Genomic DNA, 27004 nt, shown 5'->3' on the forward strand with positions numbered 1-27004 from the left:
CACATATCTGTGTATTTAATGCTCTGCATCACTGCTGCTGCAGCCACACAGGAGAGAAATAGAGGCACAGAGCAGGGTCCAGGAGTTTACATCTGTGAGATGCCAAAACATTACTTATAAGATACACAAGATGTATGCAGAAGTTCGAAGTAGTAAGTTATAAGCCTCCACCGCAAATACCATGGACTTACGTTTTACCCTGAAAACTCAACCACTTCCCTCACTGAGTCAGTCACAGTAGAAGTTGGAGTCAAACACACAGAAAATGCTGTTATTTTACTTTAAAAAAATCTTTGAATGAATGGTGACTAATATTGATATTGTTTTACAAATTTCCACAGGTAATACAGTTCAGGTCTTTAATATGAGTAAGTTATATACCATTATGGTTCCTTGTGTTTGTGTGTAAGTTGTATTTACAGTGGAAATGCCCACTTTTACGCCTGGGTTTATATGTAAAAGTGTGTAACAAAATTTCAGGAAAAATAGAATTCAAAATTTAGAAGAACTCTTCTTTCTTACATTTTTGGAAGTGTACCTGTACTGGTTTATGTTCACATAATCATATAATTATTTATGTTGGAAAGGACTTCTTGAGATGATCTAGTCTGGTGCTGCCTGCTTAAGCAGGGTCAGCTAGAACAGGTATTCCAGAACTTTGTTCAGTCAGAATTAGAATATCTTAACAGATGAAGGCTCTGCAACCTGTTCTGCTGTCTGACCACCTTCACAGCAGAAGTCTTTTGTTTTGTTCAGCTGTTCATCACGGCTCCAGACTTTCTCCCAAATCTCAGGAGCTTGAGATTCCTGAAGGTCAGTCTTACCTATCAAGATGGGTGAAAAAGGACTCAACCATTTATATGCCATTGTCTGGCCTTGCAAGGTCTCCTAATCCTTTCAACAGCAGCTCCACGTTTTTCTAGTCTTCCTTTTGCTTCTCTTATATACATACATACATGCCTTCCATGTCATGGCAGATTCAATCCTATACCTCCACTCTCAGACAGAGTATTTGTATTCCTCCTGGGCAATTTGGCTCTGATTCCATCTCTCCAATTCTGAGTTTTGCCTAGAGCTACTGGTTCAATTATGTGGATCTCCTGCCACGTTTATTTGATTTTATGCACTTGGAAGAAGACTATTTTTTTTAACTTCAAGGAGGAAGATCCTTGAAAAATCAATCAGTTCTTCTGGAACCTCTGATCTCTAGGACTCTATACTATGGGTTTCTTCCAAGCAGACACCTGAACATGGAAACATTTGAACACCAATCTTTTGGCTTTGTTCCTTCTTTGAAGGTTCCTGAACTCCATATTGTCACGGTCATTGAAAAAAAAGACTGCCCCTGAATCTCACAACCTGACCAATTTCTTCAACTTGTCATGTATGTGGTCACTCTAGAACACCTGATCTCATCAGTACACATTTTAGGAAGTTACCACCACTGCAAAGGAGAAACATGGACTGTTTTCTGCTGTATTGTCCTTCTAACAGTGTAGTTACACTGCCCCAGGAGAACTGAGGCTTGTGAATGTGAAACTCATAGAATCATGGAATGGTTTAGGTTGAAAGGAAATGCAAAGATCATCTATTTCAGAAGTATGCAAAATTTAAGAAACACACATTTTTACGTTTGTAAGATATATTAACACATTAGAAAATTCATATACATCATTGTAAAATACCATCTCAGTCTTTAATGAGTTGAGATTGTTATATTCATGAAGAATTGTCAGCATTGACATTTTATGTTTAACCCTGCCTGAAGCTCAGAGTCTTAATCAAGTTACTCTTCATACACGGTTGTTCTGTGTTTCTTTTTTGATGAAATTAGAACAAAATATGGGATGCATGGGAGGCTGCAAAGACTAGTACTTGTTCAGCTTTTAGCAAAGCCCTGTGCCTGCCCACTGAAAAATTCAACCCCTCTTGAATTCCACTGGAATTTAAGACAGCTTGCCTAAATTGAAGCTGAACAGAGACTAAGCACATATTTACAAGCATACAAGCTGATAGAATTGCCTCTTGTCTCTTAATATCTGGACTTTTTGTATGAATTACAGGTAGCATTGCAGACAGAAGACAGCTCAAATCCTTCTCATGCAACCTGGCTTCCTTTTGACCCTAGTGACTTAAAATGGTTATATATTCTATTCTAGAAAGGGAGGTTCAGGAGATAAGCCTTACATTCAGAAATTTATGGAACAGGCAGAGGTTAATAATACCTAAAGTACAGGTAGAGTCACCAAAATAGTGGCTAAATAAGGTTTTGCTTTTATTTTTAATCCACAAGGCAAGCTATAACAATACAATAATTAAAGGTAGGGCTACTGGTATACATTTTTTTCAGTGTGATTCAAATCAGGTGTAATTTTATCCTTTACATTTCCATTTCACACAAATTCTAACCAGATAGTCTCTCTGCATATTTTACACTGTATTTTTAATGGTGTCAAAATTTCCATCATAATAATGAAGTATTCTGTCTCATATGTGAAAGTACTTGCTGAAAGAAACTAGTAAGCGAGGTAGCAAAAAGCACTTTTATCTCCTTTCATAGGGAAGCAAAATGGTAATACAGGAAAAATAAAAATGCATAAACTGTCTTGATATGCATGTAAATATATGCACACTTGGTCATCTAGTCTATACCTTCAGACACTGTGGTGATTTAGGAATGCTCCTCCTCAGTTTAGTGCTGCCACTGATATGCTCCAAACTACACTGCCACTTGCTAACTCCCCCTGTCCTCCTCCCCTGCTGGAGGCTGGAGAGGAGAATTGGAGACACAAAAGGTAAAGATCATGGGCTAAGAACAATTTACTGGAGATGGCATGTAAAGTAAGACAATAAACAGTTACAGCAACAACATTAATAACAAGTATACAAGAGAGAGGTGAGTGAATCATACACAAAATGTTCAGAATCAGCATTAACCAAGCACTCCCTCTGCCACTCCCTCCAGAAGGAAAGGCTTCTTCTTGTTGCAAGAGACTCCTTTCCCCAGCAATGACATGAGGTGGCATAGAATAACCTCCAGGTTCTAGACGTGCCCTGTTCTGGCCACTGCAAAGACTAATATTGTCCTGGCCAGAACCAGAACAGAAGGCCATAAAAAGATTTTGCAGCGGCATATTTATTTCTGGAAAATAAATACCAATAACAGAAATAATATCCTAATCATAGTTTGGTTCACAGAATCACAGAATGCTTAAAGTTGGAGAAGACTTTTAAGACCATCAAGTCTAACCTAGTACCACCACCATGTTCACCATTAAACCGTGTCCCCAAGTGATATAGCCATACTTTTCTAAAAAAATTCCAGGGATGGTAACTCCACCACTTCCCTGGGCAACCTATAAAAGATGTCTGACAACGCTTTCCACTAAGAAATTTCTATATAATATCTAATTTAAATCTCTCATATTGCAACTTGAGGCCATTTCCTCTCATCCTATCACTTGTAACTTGGAGAAGAGACTGACTCCCACCTTACTAAAATGTCCTTACATGTAGTTATAGAGAGGAATAAGGTCCTCTCTGAGCCTCCTGTTCTCCAGGCTAAACATCCCCAGCTCCCTCAGCCACTCCTCATAAGACTTGTGTTCCAGCCCATTCACCAGGGTCCTTGCCCTTCTCTGGACTCTCCGCAGCACCTTTTATTTTTCAGTAAGATTCAACAAAGCTTGTTGTCAAGGTCACCTTCCCAATTAAATTGAAAGGAGAATATTTAGCTAATAGAAAGTATAACACTGGCATAACATGATTCAACATTAAGATAATAAGGAAGGAGGCCCAGACAGGACGCAAGCCAGGCACAGGCAATGTAAAGGCAGGAACAGCTGGCTGAGGCAACAAATTAAGAGACAGCTGTGGTGAGGAACAATAAAAGCATCACGATGCTGGCAGAGAGACAGAGTACACAGGGCCAGCAAGGTGGAGATAACTGAGCAAATATGCCCACTGCCTGCAGAGCAAAAATGCTGTGCTGAGGAGATTAAAAAAAAAAAAAAATCATTATTTTTAAATCCCAGGGCTGGCCAGTTCATGGGAAAAAGACTGATATCTGTGTTTCTTCATTTTTTTCTACATCCTGTCAGAATCTAGCTTCTCACTTGTCATGAATGCCGTGCATGATAAGAAGCTTTCCTGCTGGCCTCTCAGACAGACTGCTGTATCTTTAGGAGATCAACCATGGTACTCTGACCCACTTACCTACTGTGCCCAGCTTTCCCCCTACTCTAATCTGCCTTAGTTTGTTCTTTCTGCATCACAGAATTTTAATTTGCATTTGCACCCTTAAAACAGTTCAGACACACCTCTGCTGCTACGTTCAACCATGAGAATACAACATCTCTACGTATTTCTGTATTTGGAATGAAGTCTAAATGAAAGCAGAATTTAGTCCACAGCTCTTGCCTAAGCCTTGAAAATAATTTTGGATCATCGGATCAGCAGTGTATCATTTGGATTACAGCCCTTTTCAGAACACATAAGCATGGAAAATTCTCCATGCAAACTTGAAAGAGGAAACATAATACCAATTTTTCTTGTTGTTCTTGTTTAATTTACTGACCTTTTTTAAGCCCATGGATGTCTTTCTTAAAATGTGTAGGAATGAGATGAAAGAAATATTCTAATGTTGCTGTCAGCCAGATACATGGTAAATTGTATCTAATATTAAATTGGATGTAAGATTAGCTGTGTTGAAGAAATCTCAAGTGAAATGCCCTGCTGCTGCCATCAATCAACTACAACGTTGATGAATTTCTTACATTTACTATGAATTATCTATAATACTGGCATCTGATTTCATGCAGGATGCTAATTCCCAGCATCCAGGACACCGAAGAACCTCTGTGGCATAGTGCATTAGAGATACAGTGGCCATAAAACCCAGTACGTGACAAACAATCACCCTAATTCTTTTATAGTTTGGAAATACACAAAGGAGCCAAGGACTTGTTTTGTGCTCAGATGGGAATTTCAAGAAAGCAAAAAAGACTTCTAGAATACTACTCACTTACTTAACATTAGGAACATGCTTGGTGCAGCTGAGGATCTCTGAATGAAAAACTGTATTAAATATCCCGGATTCAGCCAAAAACTCAGGTAATGACACTGCAATTGCTAACAGGTAGAGACTATCTGGCTCACTTAGTCTTACAGAGCATTACAATGCATGGCGTAAAGCAGCCTTTTGTCACTCCAGGAGTATCAGAATGGGGTACATTGCTTTAATACTCCTCTCACTGTGGTGGTGTGAGGGTTGTTTTATTAAGTTATTAAGTTATTTTTGTAAGATTTTGAGTTACTTTTGTAATGGTTTAGTCCACTGTATACCCCTGTGTTCTGTATTGGTTTCCCCCTTATGAGTTAGGTTGTTTAACCAGACGTTTTCTGTCAGTCATTCCTTCCCTACACCTGTCCCTGTCAATCCCCCCTCTCTCCTCGTGGTCGTCCTGTCTGTCACTCGGGGACCCTTCCCTGGCTTCTGGAAAACTCCAGGAAGGGCGTCGAGTGATAGGCTGGGACCCTGGAAACCCCCTCCCATCGTGTTGTGGTTGGTCCCCAGTCCTATGGTTCACACCCCCAGTTACCCCCCCAATTCCTGTGACTGGCTGACCGGTTGTCGCCACCCCTGTTTCCACCCCCCCTTAAAAACTGCCGCACGCCTGCTCTCGGGGGCTCTTCTGGGCAGCAGGTAGTGGGGTGCAGAGCTCCGTGCTCCCCCGCTTCAATAAACCCTCGTTAATACCCTGCTCAGAGGAGTCCGCCTTTCATTCAGCTGCCGCGGTTGCTTGCTCCATCCACGTGCCCGTCGCTGGTGTGGGGGATCCAAGTCCCCACAGGGAGGAGGCGGCTCGCTCTGCCTGCCACCCCGACCTTACCACGCTGCCGCAGTGAGACCCACTGAGCTAGCCTGTGGCCGCGCTGGTCAGCGCAAACCGGACACTGCGACATCTCACATCCCTGCATGGCAGAGGAAGGATGAGTGACATAAATTTGCCTTTGCCAGCTCACTGCCCTGGAGAACATCCACACTAGCTGCCAGTTTGCACAGCCAGAGCGACAAGACACTGGCTCAGGAAAGCAGTGGTTCATGTGAAATGCAGTCACTAAGCCAACTGGAATTACTGAATATGAAACTACCTTTTTCTAATGCTAGATTCCTTCTGAGGCCTTGATATGTACATCAGGTCACTCTTTGTATCACCACCTTGTTTTAAGTCCATAATAGGTCTTACTTACTAAGCAAGATGGTAAATGTTACAAACTTTAGGGTCTGACAGATTTAACAATGAAGGAACCCATGGGCCATATTACCCTGATATTACTATCTCAAAACTGACCCAGCTGATAATGTTTAATATTATGATGTGAAACCTTGAAGGAGGCGTCCTCAATGGGCTCAATAGTTTCAGTTTAGACCTACAGAAATTTAGATTGCATCTGATAATACTAACAGTCTTAGTGGTAGTCTAAGGAAAAAAAAAAACAACAACAACCAAATACTATTAAAGAATAAAAAATTACCTACAAAGCCATCAAACTTATTAGTACTGAGCAAGACATGGTGAGGATCTGATATGTAGAAATCTTTGCTTATTTTGGCTATTTAGTGTGTGAAAAGCTTAGACCGCATAATTGTCAAACTGGCAGGGTAGCTCTTGAAAGTACCACACCAATTAATGAATCGTGTAAACATCATTTGACTAAAAGTCTTTGATAATCACTATATGGATAACCAGCTTTCTTTTCAGATTTTGGTAATCTTGAATTGTGCATTCATCAATGGCAAAAATACAGCTATATCTACATTTTTAAAATATTTTAGATATACTTCATAAACCAATAGTACATCCTCCTCTGTGTTTTAATGGAATCACTCTGGCAAGCTTCTTACTCCCTTTTTTTTTGTTATTGGCTTTTGCTATTTGCACAAGGGTCTTAGATCCTACTAAAAGATTCCAGCCAAGCTTCCAGCTATACCTGTTTAAAGACCTTATACTGGTTCATCATGGTTAATTTCACACCTATCATTATAATAATACTGTATGTTATTCGTACTCCTCTTGGAAGACCATCCTTTCTGGTAATTCAAATAGACTTTGTTAAAGTTGTTTAGATGTGCACAAACGACTTGGGTGCTATTACTGAACAGCAACTGAAAAGCTTACATTTGTGCTAATCCACCTTTTTTTACTCACGGGCCTGTTGGAGCCTAGATCTACTACTGCAGTGACACGAAGGAAAATGCAAGTCCCAGTTTATTTCCATGCACAGAATCACCACGATGCATGGAGATGCATTCTGGAACAGAGCTGCAAATCTTATGGTACCCATTCACTTCATGAAGCCCAATTAGCTGGAGTTATGTGGGCATCACAGAATACAGAAAACTTGCTCAGAAGAACTAACAAACTACGACTCATGTTCATTATAGCAGCTTGAAACACTTCAAATAATAATAAAATGAAAGTATTGCAAGTAAATTCTCACTCTTTCTGGACATTTCAGAGATTGGCCCATGATTCCTAAATACATAGAAAAGGATTATGGGTTTTATAGAGCTGGGCCAGTTTAAGGTGTATGCATAGAATTTATATCACTAAGAAAGGAACATGATTGACAGTCATTCTTGATTTAATGTTGAAAGCAGGACACATCGAATGCCTCAGAAACTATTATAATACCCAAGACTAGAAATAGCAAAATCCCCTTGACTTTAGGATTCTATGACACAAGATTTCTGAGAGTCACTAAGCAAAGATTCAGTCCAGGCCTAAAGAAAAGGAAAAGTGTTTTTTTATCCTATACATATTTAGTATACTTATGGTGTTTTTATGGTTTTTTTTTTTTTTTTTTTTCCCAAAATGCTTGAAGATACCTTGAATATGAAAGAAGCTTTAGAAAATCATATTCTATACACTGCTAATCACAGATAATTCATAGTATGAATAAGACAAATTTGATTTTCATCTTGTTGGTTAATGGCCATCTGAGCAAGTACAAAATTGTGAAATTGCAGAAAATGTTCCCTTTTGTTTGCAGTATGTAGTAGAGCATTTTATAAGCTATGTAACTAATTTTCCATAAACCATTTTGCTTTCAACTTACTTTATGACTGCCTGACAAAGATATGCATGTGAGGAGAATTTAGCAATTATTCCCATGCTCTGCAATCTGAACATTTCTGAAAATTATTAAGCATTAAGCAGAAATTTTATGGGAACAAGCTTTTTAAAACCTTATATTGATGCAGTTATATATCAGTGTGGGACATTAAGAAACATTGTAAATCGGAGATACCATCTACCCTATTTGAGAGGAACTTCACTGCTAGATGACTTCAATTCAAATAATGCAACTTCATTGAGTAAACAAGGTGAAGGATGAGTTTTAAAGATGCTGGAAGAGGCGACTTTCAGATACTGCAAAGGAAATAAGTCAGAAGCCCCAGCTCAGATGTTTGGTGATGTCAAGGGGGCAGTCTTGGCATTACAGTACTGATTGTCCCAGTGCAATGAGAGCAGGGTGGTTCTCTAGCAATTTTGTCTACAGAGACTTGCTTTAACATTTTTATCATGGTAGAGAGGAAGTTCTTAGGGTAGTGATGTAGTAGAAATGAATGTAAAGACCATTTAAGATCCACAGTCCAATGAAAAAATCTCCTTAGAAACTCTATGTTACTTTCAGATCACCTTAGCACAGAGCCTTTGTTATCAGCTGCAGGAGATAATTTAGATGGTATGGCAATAGTCAAGGGAGGAAAATGGTCCCCAAAACACAAACATCATAACTCTTGCAAGTTTTAGAATATGCATTTGAAAACTTTTCTATAAATGTTTTCTGGCTGCAGCAGAGGTGACACTGGCCTAGCAGAATGAGCACTATTAGACAGTAAACTGTCTTGGCTAATAAAATATTCTACAAGTTTAATTTTACTGTGCTTCTCTTTTCACCTTCCACCACACCTGATTAGGTTGCAAAACTCAAGAAAGCCACTGTATCTGTGATTTTACAGGGTCTCCTACCATGAAGCTTCAAATCAAGCTGGAAATAGGACTATTAGTGAATAATGGTAACATTTCAGGACATGTAAATATGTTTTCCAATCAGTAAACACAGGATTCTGTGCTACCACAATATAGTTTTAAGGAAACTAATGTAATTTTCAGATGACGTGGTATAGCTAAAATCATAAAGAAATAAGTAGTTATGATTTTTCAATAGTCTAAATTTCTCTATAATATTTGAAAATACAGGTGAGTCATCAATCTGTCATATTTACACAGATTCTTCTGCCTTTTAGCATAGCTAATTCTGATTTGGAAATTAAAAGCTACTTTAGGAAAAGGCAAATGAATTCTGATTGAAGAAACAAAGTAAAGTCAATAACACATCAAGAATGAGAAAATACACACTTAGGGAGTAAAGAAATGGAAATAATGACAGAAAGCCTAATGAAGAGAAAGGAAAAATTATTAGAGCTTTTCGAGTAACCAAGCCTTTAAGGCTAAAGCTTCTGTCATAAATTAGATACATTTTTCCCCTTTACATCTGAGATTTGAAAGGCAAATTTCTATTTCCGCTATAGGGCTAAAGAGTGTGTTGCATATGCCCCTTTCAGACTAGCTGCATCCTGTTAATTCACATCCTGCAACAACAGAATAAAGCAGTAGCATAACACTTCTGCACGCCTCTTACTAACAGCAGCCACTTGTCTCCTCCCACGAACTTCTAACAGAACAGTCCAAAAGAAAATGGTGACTCTTCTGCCCTAAAAATACATGAAATAATAGCTTCTTTGAAACTAAACGACCCTCCTCCCCCCAGTTTATAAATCAGCTAACACAGTATGTCATTTTCTTTGCCAGAAGAGAGGAAGTAAGCGGCCTTTCAGCAACTGCAATCTGACTTAGAGAAATTGAGAGCAGCTGCTGCAACATGAAAGAAATCTAAAAATACTACTTAAATTGTTCACGATAACAACAATGCATAGAAATTGTTACCTACCTGTCAGAATTTTAGAACTGTTAATAAGTATATCATCACCTCAGCAGTAATTTTCTCTAAAGCCACACAGTATGAAATGCAAAACAGAACCCAAATAATATGAAGTTTTATTCTTTTTCCTAAATATAGCAATACAGATCAATTCAGGAAATATGAGTGAAAATAATTAATGACTAAAATGTGCAATTAAATAGGCCAAATTAATTTTTGTTTTATATCTAGCGACTTCATCAAAGCCGTGGGGTGGACATTCACTCTCTACTTTATTAAGGTATGATTAATCACCTACCTGTCCTATGGGGATTAATACACTCCTTCATCCCAGAGCATTTGCAAAGAGAAAGTGTAAGAGTTCGTTTCCTCTCACAATAAGAAATACAGAACTAGCTTAAAATCACAATGCTAAATGCATTTAACTTTGCATTTTATATATATTAAAAGGCATTTAACCTTAATGCATTTAATCTGTGTGGGTGACCACACACTGAAACAGGTTTCTTAGAGATGTTATGGAGTCTTCCTCACTGGAGATATTCAAGAATCCACTGGACACATTCCTGTGCAACATGCTCTAGGTGTGATCCTGCTTGAGCAGGGAGGTTGGACCAGAAAACCCATTGTGGTGCCTTCTAACTTTAGCCAGTCTGTATACCTCACATACAGGAAGAGTTATAGACGCACTCCCACCTGCTCACATTATGGATAAACACCACATAAATACATAACTATATATATATATATATATATATATAAAACATATATGCCTGTATATACATTTATATATATATATAAAAATAGACACTTATAGGGCAAGCCACATTTATAGCCAGTTGCTGATGCTGTCCTCAATCACCTTCTAATGGATGCACTTGGCATTTTTAATCTGTGTTTTCTAATTTCTTCTCTGAAAACTCCAGCTGATTTACTACCTGCATCATAGCATTATCTGTGTTTACACATCGTTGCCGAATCTGTGGGAAGACATAGAGACGGTGCTGAAGGCAATCTTGCCCCTGATATATCACAGCTGTGTCAATCACCAAAGAGTGGGAACAGCCTTATCCTCACAGCTATGGATGCAATAAAGAGTGATTTAGCTGGTGAGGAGGAAGGGCCAGGAGGTCGTGTGAGGGACAGACAGCGCTAGGTGGTCATGCGAGGAATGGGAAGGACTGAGCTGGAACTGCAGAAGGCAGAGAGAAGAAGGAGAGAAAGAGCCAGAGCTGCCCATGGGAGGCTACACAGAAAAGGTATGAGAGACTTTTAGATAACAAGGTGCTGATGCTTGAAGCCTTTCTTGGTGCCAGTTGTACCTCCTCTGTCAGAATCCACTAAATATAGTCTATTTTATATATATCAACAATGCTGACATTTCCTATGTTTTCATACTTATATTTTGAAAATATATTGACCACAAAAGAAAGAAAAAAAGTAATAATGTTGAGCTTGCTCTGCAGTAAGATAGCTCCATCTCTAATACTAAATTGATTTGCTACTCTTTAGAAGCTGTGCCATTTATGAGCTGTGATGTGTGACATATTGCTCACTCCTTCAGATGCCCACTAAACATAATTTTGGCAATTAATTGATTATTACAGGGGCTTCAACTTTTCCCCCAGGTTTCAGGGAAGGTGTGTGACAATGGAAAGAATCTGGACCCTACCTGTGCTGTAATTTTTTTTAATGCCTTCAAAATTTTTGTAGCTTTTGCATTTTTAGAACTCTAGGAACTTCACTTCCAACAAATTTCAATTAACATGAGTTCCTTGAATTATATACCTTTGAAGATGCCACCTGGAAGGCCTCCCTGAAATTGCTTCAATAGACTACTTACTCTTTCACTTACATTTCAATTCAAGAATCATGTCTAAAATGTCATTTATTAACCAGGTGTGAATCAGCCATTTTCACTGCCTCTTTTTTCTTTGACCTTTTATTTCCCAATTGATTAGAATAATTTTTATGTTATTGCAATACTGTAGATTTTACCAGCTGTTTTATAAAATAGGAAGAAAAAGGTTGCTGTTATTATAATTATTAATTCATGACCTGAAAGCACAGTGGACTGTAATGTAAGCATTGCACCTCATTCTGCAATCAGGACTTAGGATCATCAAGAATTCCTTCAGCATTCTTTATGTTATTTTTAGGAAATTACCCATGTACCAAGACAGGTGCAGCTGTGCTAGAGAGTAGTGGAATACACTGACTGCCTTTCCCTTTCTTGCCCCCTCACAGTTTAAACCACCTGCTCAGGAGTTCAGTGCAGGTTCTGTTTCAGCATGGCCTAATGGCTGTGTCAGCTCCAATGAGCGAGATGCTTGTGTCGAAGTTGATATCTATTAACTCTGCAGGGGACAAGGCTCAGTGCTGGCCACGTGTGCTGTAACCCAGCTCTCCTCACAACACTGTTCCTGTCCCATGAATGACTTCGGGGGGTGTTCTGCTGGTAGTATAAAGTGGCAGGAGGGTGCCTACTGTGCTCAGAATGAGTTGGAGGACTGAAAATGTAAATCCTGCTGTTAGGAAGACTTTAGGGTGTATCTTTTCTTTTTGGGCTCATGAAAAAAACATGGTAAGCGCTTCATAGTAAGCAGAGGTTGAATTTCTGTTTTCCTGCAACCTCTTGCACAATGATAAAGCATTACTTTAAACTCACAAGTACTGAGAAAACACTAACAATCCAACAATTTAGCAGAAAAGAAAAAAAAAAAAGAGACATGAGGAACAAATTTCTTAATTCTGAAGAAGTGATGGTGAAACAAAATTAAATCCAAATGCTTCACGGAAGCTTTTCTGACATGGGAACAGCAAAAAATATGTCCATTTAAATTTCTTTTCTAACATCAAAATATACATGTGGAAGCATCTAGTCCCGTCTTTGGACAACCTGCTGTCAGTATTTCCAAAGAGCATGAGAACCTGGAAAATGAGATTCTTAAAAAGCAACTTTTCATGGAAGTAAAAGTATCTAGTGGGTTTTCTTCCTACTATCATTGTATTTCCTGGAAAACTCACTGAGATAAAACCCTCCTTCATGAAAAAGTTTTATATACAGCTACAGCTCCTTAAAATCTCTTGGTACTTATTGCAGCTTTTTAACTCAATACAGTGATTACTGTAATGAGTGATTTGAAATTCTTTAGATGGCTGAGCTAAATTTCAGTGTTTTTTCACAGCTTTGGTATCGTTGAGCTGTTTAAAACTTAGAGAAGTACTTGATCATCATTAGAATACTTCAGTTCTTTGATAACTTCTCTTCTGAACTCAAAATTGTCAAATGTGTGCTTTAGGCAATTAAGACAACTCTACCCTGAATTAATGAAAATATTTTCCTGGGTCAGACCAGCCATTTTTCTCTACTATTGGTTTCTGCAATTAAGACAACTCCCATTAATCTGGAGTGAATGAAAATATTTTCCTGTGTCCTACTGGTCATTTGTATTGATTATTGGTTTCTGATTGCAATGCCTTGCCTCATGGAGTATATTAATCTTTTTAGTTACTGTATGTACTGCATTTGTCTTGGGAACATGGTGTACAGTGTAGTTCAGACTGTCAATTGCTACCTCCTTTGGAAGTCTATATAAATAAATATCAAACATTTTAGTAGAAATTCCACCTTTTGATTAGAACAGTTTTTCCTTGCATTTTCCTTGCATAATTTAATTAGCACTCTCTCAAACTTGTGATTTACATATAAAAAGCAGAGATTACTTTGAAATAAATCAAATGCTCCATTAAAGAAGTGATCAGATGAATAATTAGAAGCAAAAAAAATTTTTTTGTGATTAGGCTCAAAACCTACTTTCTAGTAAAGTGGCTTCCAATCAAACAATTTGACACACAGAGAAGAACTACAGAAGTATTTCTCCCTACCTGAAATAGCACTGGAGACTGCTGACAATTTAGATTCTATTGCCTTAGACAGGGGTATAGCAGACCTAATCAGGGATTTTGATTGCCATTAATTCAGAGGGCAAGGGGCAGTGATTGGCTTCATACGTCTGTTTTTCTTGCAAAGCATCTGGTCTCCAGCTTCATCTGCCAGACTAGCTTTACTGTAGCCAAGCTGTGATACCCCTTTTTCCTTCAATAAGGTAAAACCAGTGGTTAGACCTGGTCCTACCAGTGGTAAGATCCAAAAGGATATGGAAAGACTACTCAGTTTAATGTGGCTTGGATGAAACTCAGTAGTATCCCAGAATGAAAATACTTTTTTTTTTTTTAAATTGCTTCTATCTCAGGTAGTAGCAGAAGAAATTATTTCCCCCCTTTCTCAAGAAGTCATGATGTTAAGGTTGGATTTGGACTGGACCACCTAGGAATCATGTCTCATAAATCTGGAGATGCTGGAGTCCTAGGACAAAGGAGACTGCAACCTTCTGGTTATATTCTAGAAACATCCACACAATTTCCAGTGTGTGGTTTTTTTTTGTTTGGTTTTTTTTTTTGTTTTGTTTGTTTGTTGTTGTTGTTGTTTTTTTTTTGTTGTTGTTGTTCCAAATAAGATTAAGAAGAGATCAAAATTTAGATGCCATATGAAAAGAAATATGCATAATGTGTAGTGTTCATAACTACAGTCGTACTTAGAGCATAAAACCAAGCAGGTCCGACAAAAGACAAACCAAGATGCACCAAATAACAGGTATTATCAAGTCTTCTTTCAAAGGCTGGGAGATTGTGTGTAGAGGGGTAAAAGGCAATTTTTGGACTCGCTTCACCATTTCAGCTTCACAGAGCTGTGTAAACTTCTGTTCATCAATACCCAGCAAACCAGAAGAGCAGTTCAGTTGCACATAGAGCTCATTTGTAACACCGACAGCTTTAACACTACCTAAACAAGAGCTGCTTCGCTGAACGCCACTAGAGATGGATGGGATTACAGAAAATAAATAGGATTCATCAAGCAGTAAAGATACATAAGGTAATGTGTGTTTTTTGGATGAAAACTATAGATTTTGGGTCATGCTCTCAATACTGAGAAGAAACCTAGATAGAAAGAAGTTGACTAAGTGAGATTAAAGAAAATATATAATTTTCCTTTCATACAAATTCCTGAACTCTTAAAAAACCCCAAAACTTCTTCTCCCTAAAACTTATTAATTCAAAAATTATTCCCATATGTCCTTTAATTTTGCCTTCAGAAATACTTTGGTGATGTGAAAGCATATGGGGAGGGATTTAAGAAATGTTCACATCAGGGAAGCACATAGAAACAGATTAAGAGCAAAGGAGAAAAAACGGGTTCAGTACCATGATACTTAAGAGTGACAGAACTGTGGGGAGATCTTGTGGGGAATTGCTGTTCGTGGTCTGTGAAACTCACTTCTAGCTCCTGCTCTTCAGCTGGTGAGTGCATTGTCTGCCTGAAAACAAAGTATTAAATCAGGCTGGGAATTGATAAGAAAGAAAATTAAATAAAATAAAAGGCAGGTTAAAAGTTTGCCATCAGCACATACACAGCTGTTTTTAAAAGTTTAATAATCTATAATTGTGATTTGATTTTGTTATATACTAAATCAAAATGAAGCAGCTAATTAGTAAACTAAATCTTGTCTGGTCTGTATGGCAAGAGTTTCTATTGAAGTGACTTCAAAGGTTTTCTTTAAGAATATGAGCATCAAACATTTTTTTGAACAACAAAGGAATACCCTTGGATAGAAAAATGCTGTTGTCCTATATTTGTAATATATAATTCTTACCTTAGAATTCCATTGAGAATTATCAAATATCTCATAAGACTTTAGAAAAGTAGAAGTATACTGTAATTAAATGACAAAACAAACTAATAACATGTCTGACAATATTGGTGCAAGTTCTGCAAATTTAGATGTTTTCTTATTTGAAAATCATTCAGCTTATTTTATTTTTCCAAAGAAGATCTATAGCACTATTAAAAACTGTCACATTAATATATATCACTGACTAGCATTTTCAGTTATAGTCATTCCTGAAAAATGGGAAAATACAGAAATTCCAGATTTTTTTTAAGTGATAGATTTATATCACTTTGACTATATCAAGTATGAAGAAACTTGTCCTTTTTGAAAACCATCTCTTTAACTATGGAGCTGAAATACATTCAAAACTGAACGCTTCTCATTTATGACCATAATGGTAGTTTAGACCTACAGGAACGGTAAGGCTTACTGAAAATGCATTACCACAGTATGTTATTCAGTATTTTCACTGTGAATTCAGCTGGAATCTTAACATTTAAATGACCAATGTTTTGAGTTATCATCAATGACCGTCTTAAAAATTATGTGAATCACCTCTTGTTGATACCTTTTTCTTCTAATTGTAAATCACCTCTTTGCCGAAGGCGATCAACTCCTATCAGTACATTTAATCACCAGACTCATAAGACTGCCAAATAAATTCCATTCTTTCTATGTCTGCACTACCATACCTATGCATAGCTATCTATTCTTGTCCCCATTCTCACCCCTAAGGCTTTTAAGTATTTTTAAAATTAATTTCTAGTTAATATTGCTATCCTACCAGTGCAAAGAATAAAATCATTAAAATGATATCTATCCCTGCCATACATCCCCTTCTAAGCTGCAGTTTTATTCCATTATTCACCTTTTGCACACTGTATCTTATTCTTCTAAACAACCAGCAGGATTAACCTTACTGGTTGTATATATAATGATTAATGCGGAACTGAAAGTGTGTACAGGTTAAACTGTATATTAATTTACAGTGTGCATGGCGGGGGGGTTATGTCAAAAAGGGACTTCAGTGCCAGCATTACTACATGCAGCTTTCCAAGTGTTCTGAAAAAGTAACTGCACTGATTTGCCATCCTGTAACTTCAGTGATAGTGCAAGTCCATAATGTTTTTTGTTGCATATGCTGGCATAATCACAATCCACAAAAATAAATAAATTCATGGCATACAACATGACTCATAGATACACTTACCTGTCTCAATATAAACTCCTTACTGGCTTATGAAAACACATCACACATGTTGAAGAGTTTTCTTAGAGGTCAAGAGTTTGAAAGCAGTCAAGTGGATTTAGACAAATAAGTTTCACTTAAGTAATGAAATAATCAAAGGAAATTCTTGGAATTGCTGAAGCATAGTATATAATTAATTCTGAGAACTAGACTGTACCCTAGAAACATGTTCACAGTTAGAAATCAGCAGTAAAGCAAATTTAAGGAACTCCCTTTTTCATTATATTTATAGCTGGAATAAATAGCTATTTTCTCCCATGCACCCCTAAATCTTCAGGCTTTTAAGGAGGAACAATTAGCAAGCGCATGACTCTTTTACATCATGGGTTTTTGGTATTTTTATGTTTCAAGACTGTTTGATATGTAGCTTTGTTTCGATTTGCCATTTTTAATGACTACAAACAAATTGTTCTATATTTAAAATATTAGAAATTAAATCCTTCTGCAAAGCAGTTAGTGGCAAAACTCTCACTGAGTTCAATGGTGCAAGGGATCTATTTATTTTCTTTTCCACTTGCCCTAATAAAAAGGGAAAAAGTCAGGATGAAGAGTGGAAAAAATGAGACTAGATTGTGCTAGTCTCATCTCATGCCCTTCCCTCCCCACCTCTTCTCTGAGGAACAAGTAGAAGAAGGTCAAGCATTAGTGTTTGACTCTACTTAGCCCTGCAATACACTGAGAATCCCCTATCAATTTCCTCTCAGAAATCTAGTAAAAGGGCAGTGAATCATCCTCTGCTGCAGCTTAATCAGTGAATAACAATCTGCCCCAGAATACTCAGCTGAAAGACTGGCAAGCCAACATTGCTATTTCTGCATCTTATGTAGCTCTTTGCCCAAATATCGTTGCAGGCAGATCTTTACTGCTGGTTTGGTTTTTGTTTACTCAATGATAGTCTCAGCTAAAATAAGCTCCACTCAATTTGCTCTGTCCCCTAGGAACTAACTCCTACCACTTCTTGAAGGATACTACTTACTGCCTCCTCTAAGTCTCCTGACATAAACTGGAATATGCAAATACTGAATTCAGCAGAAAAGCAAGAGCCTCACCAGAAGAAATGGTTCAGACTATCTTCCAAGGGTGGAACATGAGATTGTTCACCCATAACAAACTTGTTCAGAGAGCTCTTCCAGTTGTTTGCGTTGTTTCTGTTCTGTTTCAGTGACTGATATGCATAAAGCTGTACAAATGTGTACACATGTGAGTGAAGAAGCATGTTTATAAGTTCTGATTAATTGGCAGCAACTAAAGGGATGAGGGAGAGTAGTTCTAAGCAGTGGGGGTTATCAGACTTGGCTCAGGACCGATAGTATAGACCAAAGGTTGTTGAACCCTGTCTAAAGACGAAAGAAATAAGAATTTAAGGGCCTGAGAACAGATCTATTGGTAGTGACTTCTGTGCTATGAAGCATTAGGAAATTTTACTTTGGGCAGAGGATGAAATGGACCTACTGAGGGTAAAAATAGTCAGACATCTCTTGCAAACAACCATGAATAGTCAGTGGGAGGGAGTTTCTCAGTAAAAGAGAAATGGCTTGCAGAGTACTGAAGCAAACTGAGATATTCAGGATGATAGTTCTGAGCCAACAGAATAACAGACTGGATGGCAAAGGTTTATGCAGCTAAAGAGAGGATGAGGGAGGGAATTGGATGTACAGTCTGCTTTCACTAATTAGTGTTTCAGTTCCTCCTCTCAGTTATCTAGGCTCAGGGAAGAGAAGGCCAGAAATAAAGAAGCACAGCACATGTACTGCCAACTCTGCTATATTAGCAGTGTCTGTAGTAAAACACCTTCTGAAATCAAGCCCACTAGTGCATATATCTGCTTTCCTCAGCCAAACCTTCTGAAAAGTTTATGACAGAGAAAAGGAAATTATTTATATACACTCTTGGTAATGGGCAATTAATAAAATGTCACCACATATAATATATGCACCAAGGCGCATTATTGGCAAAATAATATATGGCACTTAAAGTATGGTGTTTCAGGCTACTATTCAAAGGATGAAGTGAAGATTCAATGAAAATGACTGATTATAGAAATTAATTATGAAAGATCCTGAAACATTGCAATTTAAATATGTTGTGGGTCTAGGCCTATAAAACTGGAAAAATCTGTCACAACTGTTAAGACTGTGTGATTATTAAGAGATGCCTCCGCCTGAATTAAGACGCAAACAAGACCATATGTCCAAGCTAATAGTACTGATTTTATTTAATAATAAAATTTGAGGTAGAGAGATAGAAAGAAATAGAGGGGAAAGGAGGGTGGGGAGAGGAGAAAGAAAGAGAGAGATCAAGAAGACCGTCATCACTCATGGATCCAGCAGCATCTCATTGATCTTTTTTCACCCTGGGCTTCTTGGTTGTAGGGGGTCCTGAGGTAATTCAAAACTTGTCACTATTTATACATTTTACCAAGAAAGGGAATTAATGCTCTGTGGTTAAATTATTCCCTTGCCTCTAGTGGTAATTAGTCTGCATTCTCAGTGTTTCTCATCTTTTGGGTTGGTGAGTTTCTGGGGAAGATGGGCCATGAGGTGGTAATCATGATCTCCCCCTTCTGGAATTACTCTTTATGCAGTCAAAGTTGATTTCAGCACAGTTGCTGGGTTGGCTTTCTTTGTGGCTGCATTCTTTATGGCCGTTACCAGAGATGCTTTCTTCTCCCCCAGATTTGTTTACATCCCCCAAGGTCTGAGATAGCACTTGAACAGTAATACCACCTTTCTCTTATCTCAGACTCTTGTGACAGTGAGTTCATTTATAATCTGAGTTACAGGCATCCATGGGGCTTCAGTGGTCCCAGATTCCATCTGTCCCATAATGTGGGGTGGTCTTCACTGGAGCAGTAATATGTGTACATGCAGTTGCTTCTTTACACAATTTGTCACAGTGGGAATTTTTGTCTGGATGTATTACCCAAGATGAGCTAGCCAGACCTCACTTCTTCCAGGTGTGGAGTCAGACCATCCTGTTGTTCCATTCTGTGCTTGTCTCATGGCAAAGTCCCTCTGTGGCCCTAACAGTGTTTGAGATAGACAACCATGATCTTTACGTCCTTACAACAACCAACAAATAAAGTGTCTGCCAACTGTCCTGGAAGCGCAAGTAACAGCCCTGCACTAAACTGAGGTGGAAGTATCAAGGCTTCTTGTATAGACAAAAAGCTAAGCTGGGGAAAGAACCCAACACAAAACTGGCTGAGTGCTGATTTTACAGTTGTGATTAATTTTTGCCTTTCTCAAAGAATCATAGGATCATAGAATTGTTAGGTTTGGAGATTATCTAGTCCAACTCCCCTGTCAAGGCAGGATCATCTAGAGCAGATTACGCAGGAATTCGTCCATGTGGGTTTTGGATGTTTTCAGAGGGGAAGAATCCACAACCTCCCTCAGCAGTCTGATCCTGCCACCCTCAATGTAAAGAAGTTTTTCCTCATGTTGGGGCATAACTTTTTGTTAGTTTATGGCCATGCGTGTCTGTTGGTGGGGACCACTGAAAGGTGGTTCATTTCGCAAGAGTAAAACTGCAGCAGTATACCCTTATCCCTACCAATGCAGAATTACTTTCTAGTGTTTTTGTCCAGCTTGGGCTGGCAATGGCTGCAGATATTAGAGGGTATTTTCCTGCTACCACACAAACTCTTCCACAGAATCTACAACATATATTCATGGCCATATTTTTTTTTTTCTTATTTTAAGCATGGAATTATAGAATGTTAATGGGTTGTAATGGACCTTAAATATCATCTAGTTCCACCCCCCTCTGCCATGGGCAGGGACAATTCTCACTAGACCAGGTTGCTCAAGGCCTTATGCCTTGGATTTGAACACTGCCAGGGTTGGGGCATCCACAATCTCCCTGGGTAATCTCTCCCAGTGTCTAAGCATCCACACTGTAAAAATGTCTTCCTAATATCTAACCTAGTTTTCCCTTCTTTCACTTTGTATCCATTACTCCTTGTAATGATTGTAGTTGCTTGTATCATACAATGTATAATACCCTGCTCTACCCTATCCTAATTTTCCAGCCTCTGTAGTCATGCCTTTAAAATACATATCATTAACAACAAGACATGTTTGTTTTTTGTGTCTTAGTATTGTACTGTATAGTTTTTGCCTCTGTGTTATGAGAGAAATTGTTAAAAGCTTTTCACTTGAGGAAAACTCATTCTCTGCTACCATCTGGTACTTTTATTCTGTTAAAAAATGAAAGCCAAGAACCACAAAAACTGATGGCCTGTCTGCTTAACTGTCAGCTGCCTGCGTGGCTGTGGCTTGGACATCTTCAGAGAGTTCTCCTTAAAAAAAGAGCCAAGCATGGCTCCCTCCAGTCTGTGCAACTGTCTAAAAACACAAAAGTCTTTGCACCCTCGAACCACCTCACTCACCCTGGTATCAAACCTGACAATATGCAGTGCATGACCTCTGCATCACACCATTATCATTCTGGTCAGCCACCAGTACTACCCTTAATTTCTCAGAAGAGAAAAAATTGTGCCTGAAAGACACAGGAATGCCACAGGGAGAGGACAGAAGAGAATGACAAGCACTATGTAATGTGGGCATGACTGATCTCTCTGGAGAAGGAAGTTTAGAAGGCCACAGTCCCTGCCCAATAGTGTCTAGGCCAGGTATCCTTCTTCAGCTAGAGAAATAAAGGTAAGTTTATTGTGCTCTGTGTTATTTATTTCCTTATTGTATTTTATGTTATTTATTTTTGTTGTAAAGGTTTGCTCTGCACTCCCCTGTTCTAAGAAACATTATGGTCTAAGGTTTCCCTTCCCTGTCCATCCTCCCACACTCCTCCCAGTCCCCTCCTAGGGGCCCTGCCTGTTGTTTGATTGCTCCTCCTGGCTTCTAGAGAGTTCAAGTAAGGACATTGAGTAATAGGGCAGGAGCCGAAGAGGTTTCTCCATTTATGTTCTCATTGGTTTCTTTAATTGGTTTCTTCTTCTTTTCTCCAACCCTGTTCCAATCCTACCTTGTCCCTCACTGGATGTTGGTTTGTCTCCTCCCTTAGTCCCTCCCGTGTATTTAATCCCGGAGCTCATTGCCCCAGGTGGCTCAGCTGGAGCAGCAGCCCTGAGGTTTGGATATCCCTGTGTGGGACTGAATAAACACCTTGGACTTTGCCCTCCAACTGAGTCTGACTCCTTCCTCTGTTGGAGTGGTCCCTCCCGTGATAAGGTGAAAACTCCGTTGGCCGCTCCTCTGGTTCCCAGGATCCAGAAGAGTGCTCCCCCACTGACTGCAGTGTCAGAGCTAGCTTGGGTGGACAGGGCCACTGCTCCGTGAGAGACACTGCGACAGTAAATATTGCCTTCTTATGAAACAGTCACTCTTATTGTGACAGTTCAGTTTCATATATTGTCTGAAAGCTCTAAGACAAGAACATAAAAGGATTTTAATTTTTTTGCATAGAAGTATTAAAAGAATGGATTTTAAAAAAGAGCTCAAACTTCAAAATGCTTACCCTGAATACAAAACTAAATCTAGGGCTAGAAATCAAAGTACATCTATGCTAACAAAGGGTTGCAAACATGTGCTATCTGTTCACATCTATTAAACATGAAGAAAGCCAGTCACCTTTGTCCATATGCCGCATTGTTAGCTTTCCTCTTTGCTCCTGTTGGGCCTCAAAGATCCTCTTTTTGAAAATCTGAAGTAAGAGTTGGAAAGAAATGGAATCACAGGAAGAGGAAACAAAACTGTAAGGAAATCAGCTTGATCTGAATTTACTGTATTGCATTGCAGCCTTCAGCTTGTTAAAATGTACAGGGCAGGTAAAGATGCAGCTCTTTAGCTATTACTTTAAAAATTCGTAAAGGATAAAGGAGGTAGGCTTTGACACAACTGTGCAAATACTCTGCACTTATGTGAATGACATCACTCATAGGAAAATATGATTCTGAAAACTCTAGGTACCTTCTACTGATTTCAGTTGGATTTAATAAATACAAAATACTTGTGAAATCCAGTATGCATGTTTGCTGAAGCAGAACTTAATTTTTCTTTAAATCTTTGCATCAGAAATATCTTATTAAGGCCTACTGAAGACAAAGGAGGTACACCTAAAACAGGAACATAAATACCTGCAGTCCAATGCAGTCTGTAGTGTGATGGACACTACTGGATTCAGATCCTCCACTGCCCTCTGGCAGTGCTCACTGCTGTGTCACTCATTGCCCATTGGCTCTGTGTCACTACGGTCCTACCACTGAGATAAGTCAGGACCAGACTGATTCTCAAGAGTCATCTAAGAGACCCCAAGAGTAACAAAAAGATGTTACAAAATTATTTGCTTTTAAAGGTTTCAAAAATCTAAAAACTACTCTAAAAAGAACAAACTAATAACCTACAGCGCTCTAGTACAGGATATTCTGTACTAGAATACTATTGCAGTCCTAGTGAAAAGACACCTTTGAGAAATATTAGAAATATGGAAAATACTGCGGGGTAAAACAACCTGCATGAAGGAAACAAACCAAAACCCTGCTAGTTTTATTCTAAGACTCTGCAGTCTTCTACTTTGCTCAGATTTGTCGTCCAAGTTACAGCTCCAAAAGAAGTCATGCTGCTCCTGCTGCTGCTCCTAACACTTTGATTGCTCTAATTGTGCTAAGCAAAAAAAGGCCACATGACAATTTAAGTACCTGTTTTCAAACTGATAGGATTTGAAACTCAGGACGTATTTAACCCCCAAAGTAAAGTCTTCTAAAGGAAACTCAGCTGAACTTCAATTTTAGCAGAGGGAGATCAGGAGGGAGGCTGTATACCTTGCAAACTGGCAATATGCATGTAGTTCTGTATCTCCTTTTTTAAGAAATTACTATACTTTTTTTTTAATGCGTGTATGCAATAGGAGAGAAATAAAAGCATAGATGAAATTACAGTAGGTATCTAATAACAATTAATATTTGTTAATGTCAGAATGTTACCTATGGGAAGATTTTAAAATTGTCTTAAAAATGAGAGCCCGGTCACCTAATACGTAAGTGTCTTTTTATAGCACTCTTTACTGATATTCAAAGTCCATTTCCCTTTCTGATGTTTCTTCAGCTTTGGGAGTTCCATTTGTATACACAGGCACAAACAAAAAGCAACCATGTCCCATGGCTGGTGTTTATAGTCCTCAGACACTCCTGCCTGCCCTCCTCTTTTTAGTAATTGCACGTTACAACAGCCTGTGTTCCTGACTGTCATGTTCTGTTGTTTCAGTTCTTTGTTTTATTGAAACTGAGCAGTCATCTCAAATTTGCAACCAACAGTCTTTGCATTGTGTTGCATAATTTCAGGAAAATAATTCAGTCTATGCAGTATTTCTGCATAATTTCAGGAAAATAATTTAATTAATCTGCAACTGTAATCAATCAAAATGCTGCATTGTTACTTAATGTAACTTCTTCTTACGAACAATTTCTGGAGGCTGAAACGATAAATGGGTTAAAAAAAAAAAAAAAAAGGCTAGACAAGTAGATAGGTGATAAATCCATCAATGGTTACTAAATATAATGGCCTTAATTTAACATCCACTTCAGAAAGTCCCTAAATGACTTACTGCTGGAGTGCAAGACAGGGAATGAGGGCATAAACTGGTATCCAGGAGTTCAGAGAAGGATGATCTATATATGCCTATTTCTGGGACTGGCCAATTTTTAAGACATGGCAGATGCATTGTTTATCTGCTAGTCTTATGAACACTGCCGCATTTCCAGTAATCTATGACATTCCTGGATATCCATCCAAAACAAGGAATCAAAAGGAAAGCAATGTGGTAAAATATTATTTTTTTGGGATAGCACCCCAAATAGGTTTTAATCTTACTAAATATGAATTACTGATCAAAATACTCTGAGAAGGAAGCAAAATCTTAAAATCTGGATAAACTCAAACATCTTTCCTAATGTCACCATGCATTATTGTTTCAGTTCTATCAAACCAAACTGAAATGAATGCAGTTTTCCTAAAAAAACCTCATGCATGTAAAGGTTTTGCAATATATTGAAGGCATTCTTTATTTATTAAGACTATAGTGAGAGACATGTTAGCTTTTTTCAAAGGGTTTGAGTGACTTTTGCTGCTCAGGAACATGGTGCATTAATTTGAATCTATGAAAGAGTTAATGAGATTGGAAAATATATATCCTGCCTTTAGGACACATTCAATTAATATGCATTCTTCTGACCTTTCTTAGCTAAGTATATTGTCATTCAATATCCTGTGAAGGATGGAGTTCTTAGTTAAAGATAGTCAAGATTCTCTACTGCCCTGTATAATTTTAATTAAAATTTGCAGTAAGTTTGGTTTTATTAATTCTTCTCTGGGCTTTGCAAACATTACTGCTCCAAAAATGAAAGGGAATATTATTAAAAGTTCTGTTTCAACAGTTGCATGAGTCTGGGCCTGTCCTATGGTGAAACTCTACTTGTGTAGTGTATTGAGTAATTTAGAATTTAGTTCCTCAAAACACTATATTGTGCATTGGGAGAGGAAATAATGCTAATGACTAAGGGAATGGAGAGGGACTCTCATGATCTGGGTTCAATTTATTGTCTAAGCACAAATTTCCTGCATACCTTGAGAAAACTACTTTATAGGTTTCTTGCTGTAGTTCACATTCCTTATTGTGGAAAAAATATATCCCTGAGAGATTTGGCTGTGTTATTTGAGCATACTAACTACTTGAGAGGCACTTCAATAAGATGGGACTGTGTTGAGTTGGGAAATAGGGGTATCCAGCTCTCTAAGGCAGAGAGTGATGGAGGAAAGAATAACCTAATTTATGTGTGGCATGTTTACAAAACCCCCACCCTAATACACGCTTTGGAAGACACTTTGAATCACAGAATATCATGAGTTGGAAGGGACCCATAAAGACCATCAAGTCCAGCTACTTCCAGCTACAACTACTTCCCATGGACCAGCTAGATCTGTTGGGTTTTACTAGTCTGGTCATTGTATAATGATGCTTATGCCCACAGACTGGGGCAGGATTTCAGCCTGGCAGGCCTTGCTAGCCAAAGTAGAACATTGCAATGGTGCGTGGAGCAATGCGGTCTGGTGCTATGTCTGAGCAAACAATAATTCAGAATGAAACACCCCACAGGCTGTGTGCAGAGCCTTTGTAACCCACTTTGTCTCACACAAACGTGGTGGTCACACCAAACTACTCAATTAGGTAAAACAAATGAGGAGGTTAACCATGTCATTACTTCCGTGGCAGCTGATCCAGAAAGGGGTTTTCCAAAGGAGTTCCAGAATCCCACCTGGTGAATAGTGTGCCTTGGGATGTCTAACCTGCTAGGTAGGTGACTGACACTGGGCTTGTCAAGATACCCCTCTTGTCTCTCTTTGGAGCCCACCTGCCTATCTTCAGGGCACACGGGCAAAGCAGAGCTAATGCATGGACAGATACGGGATCTGCAAGGGACTCTTGCACCCAGCAGCATAGTAGCTAAAAGTAAATCAGACTAAGCTGTGATAAGAGAGCAAGAAAAATGGGTGCTATTATGGTATTTTTGAAGAATTTTAACTCAGTGACCTTAGTTTTCCTTAATTTTACAGAAGTGGCTGGAAGTGGCAACATGAAAAATTAGTATGGTTTCTTATTATGACACATCCTAATGTAGGCCAAAGAAGCTTTTATTTTGGTATAATGGTTTTATATTTATTGCATTTTTCTTTTGAGTGTTCTCAAAGGTGCTTTGTGGTCTTTTGTTACTTGTTCTCACTGTTCCCTATGACTGGCATTGATTTAAAAAATTGATTTTCTTTTCTTACTGAAAAATAATCTTTGTGTTTTCCATTTCAACATGAACCATTTGGCACGAATGCATGCTGAGGCTCCCACGTTGCCACATTATTTTGTTGTTGTTGATATTAATTTAGCATATTGTAGTGTGTTAGAACTTCCTGCCTACCTTAAGTTACTCCTACAAGCTCAGTAGGAAGCCCTCAGTTCACAGATAAATAAAAACTGAGGACCAGTTTTCAGAAAAAAAGCTTTT

The 27004-nt window shown here is 38.4% G+C and overlaps 1 protein-coding gene and 1 long non-coding RNA gene across 10 annotated transcripts in view; one reads left to right on the forward strand and one right to left on the reverse strand.

Moving 5' to 3' along the window:
• Positions 1-27004, reverse strand: part of NALCN (sodium leak channel, non-selective) — a 236712-nt gene that overhangs the window by 115062 nt on the left and 94646 nt on the right. The window lies entirely within an intron of this gene.
• LOC120748953 (uncharacterized) lies at positions 11134-19261 on the forward strand. Its single transcript, XR_005699470.2, has 3 exons — positions 11134-11270; positions 14753-14947; positions 17931-19261. It is a non-coding gene; the product is annotated as an uncharacterized LOC120748953 (long non-coding RNA).

This window comes from Hirundo rustica, chromosome 2 (assembly GCF_015227805.2).
Source record: "Hirundo rustica isolate bHirRus1 chromosome 2, bHirRus1.pri.v3, whole genome shotgun sequence".
In the NCBI taxonomy this organism is placed as follows: domain Eukaryota; kingdom Metazoa; phylum Chordata; class Aves; order Passeriformes; family Hirundinidae; genus Hirundo; species Hirundo rustica.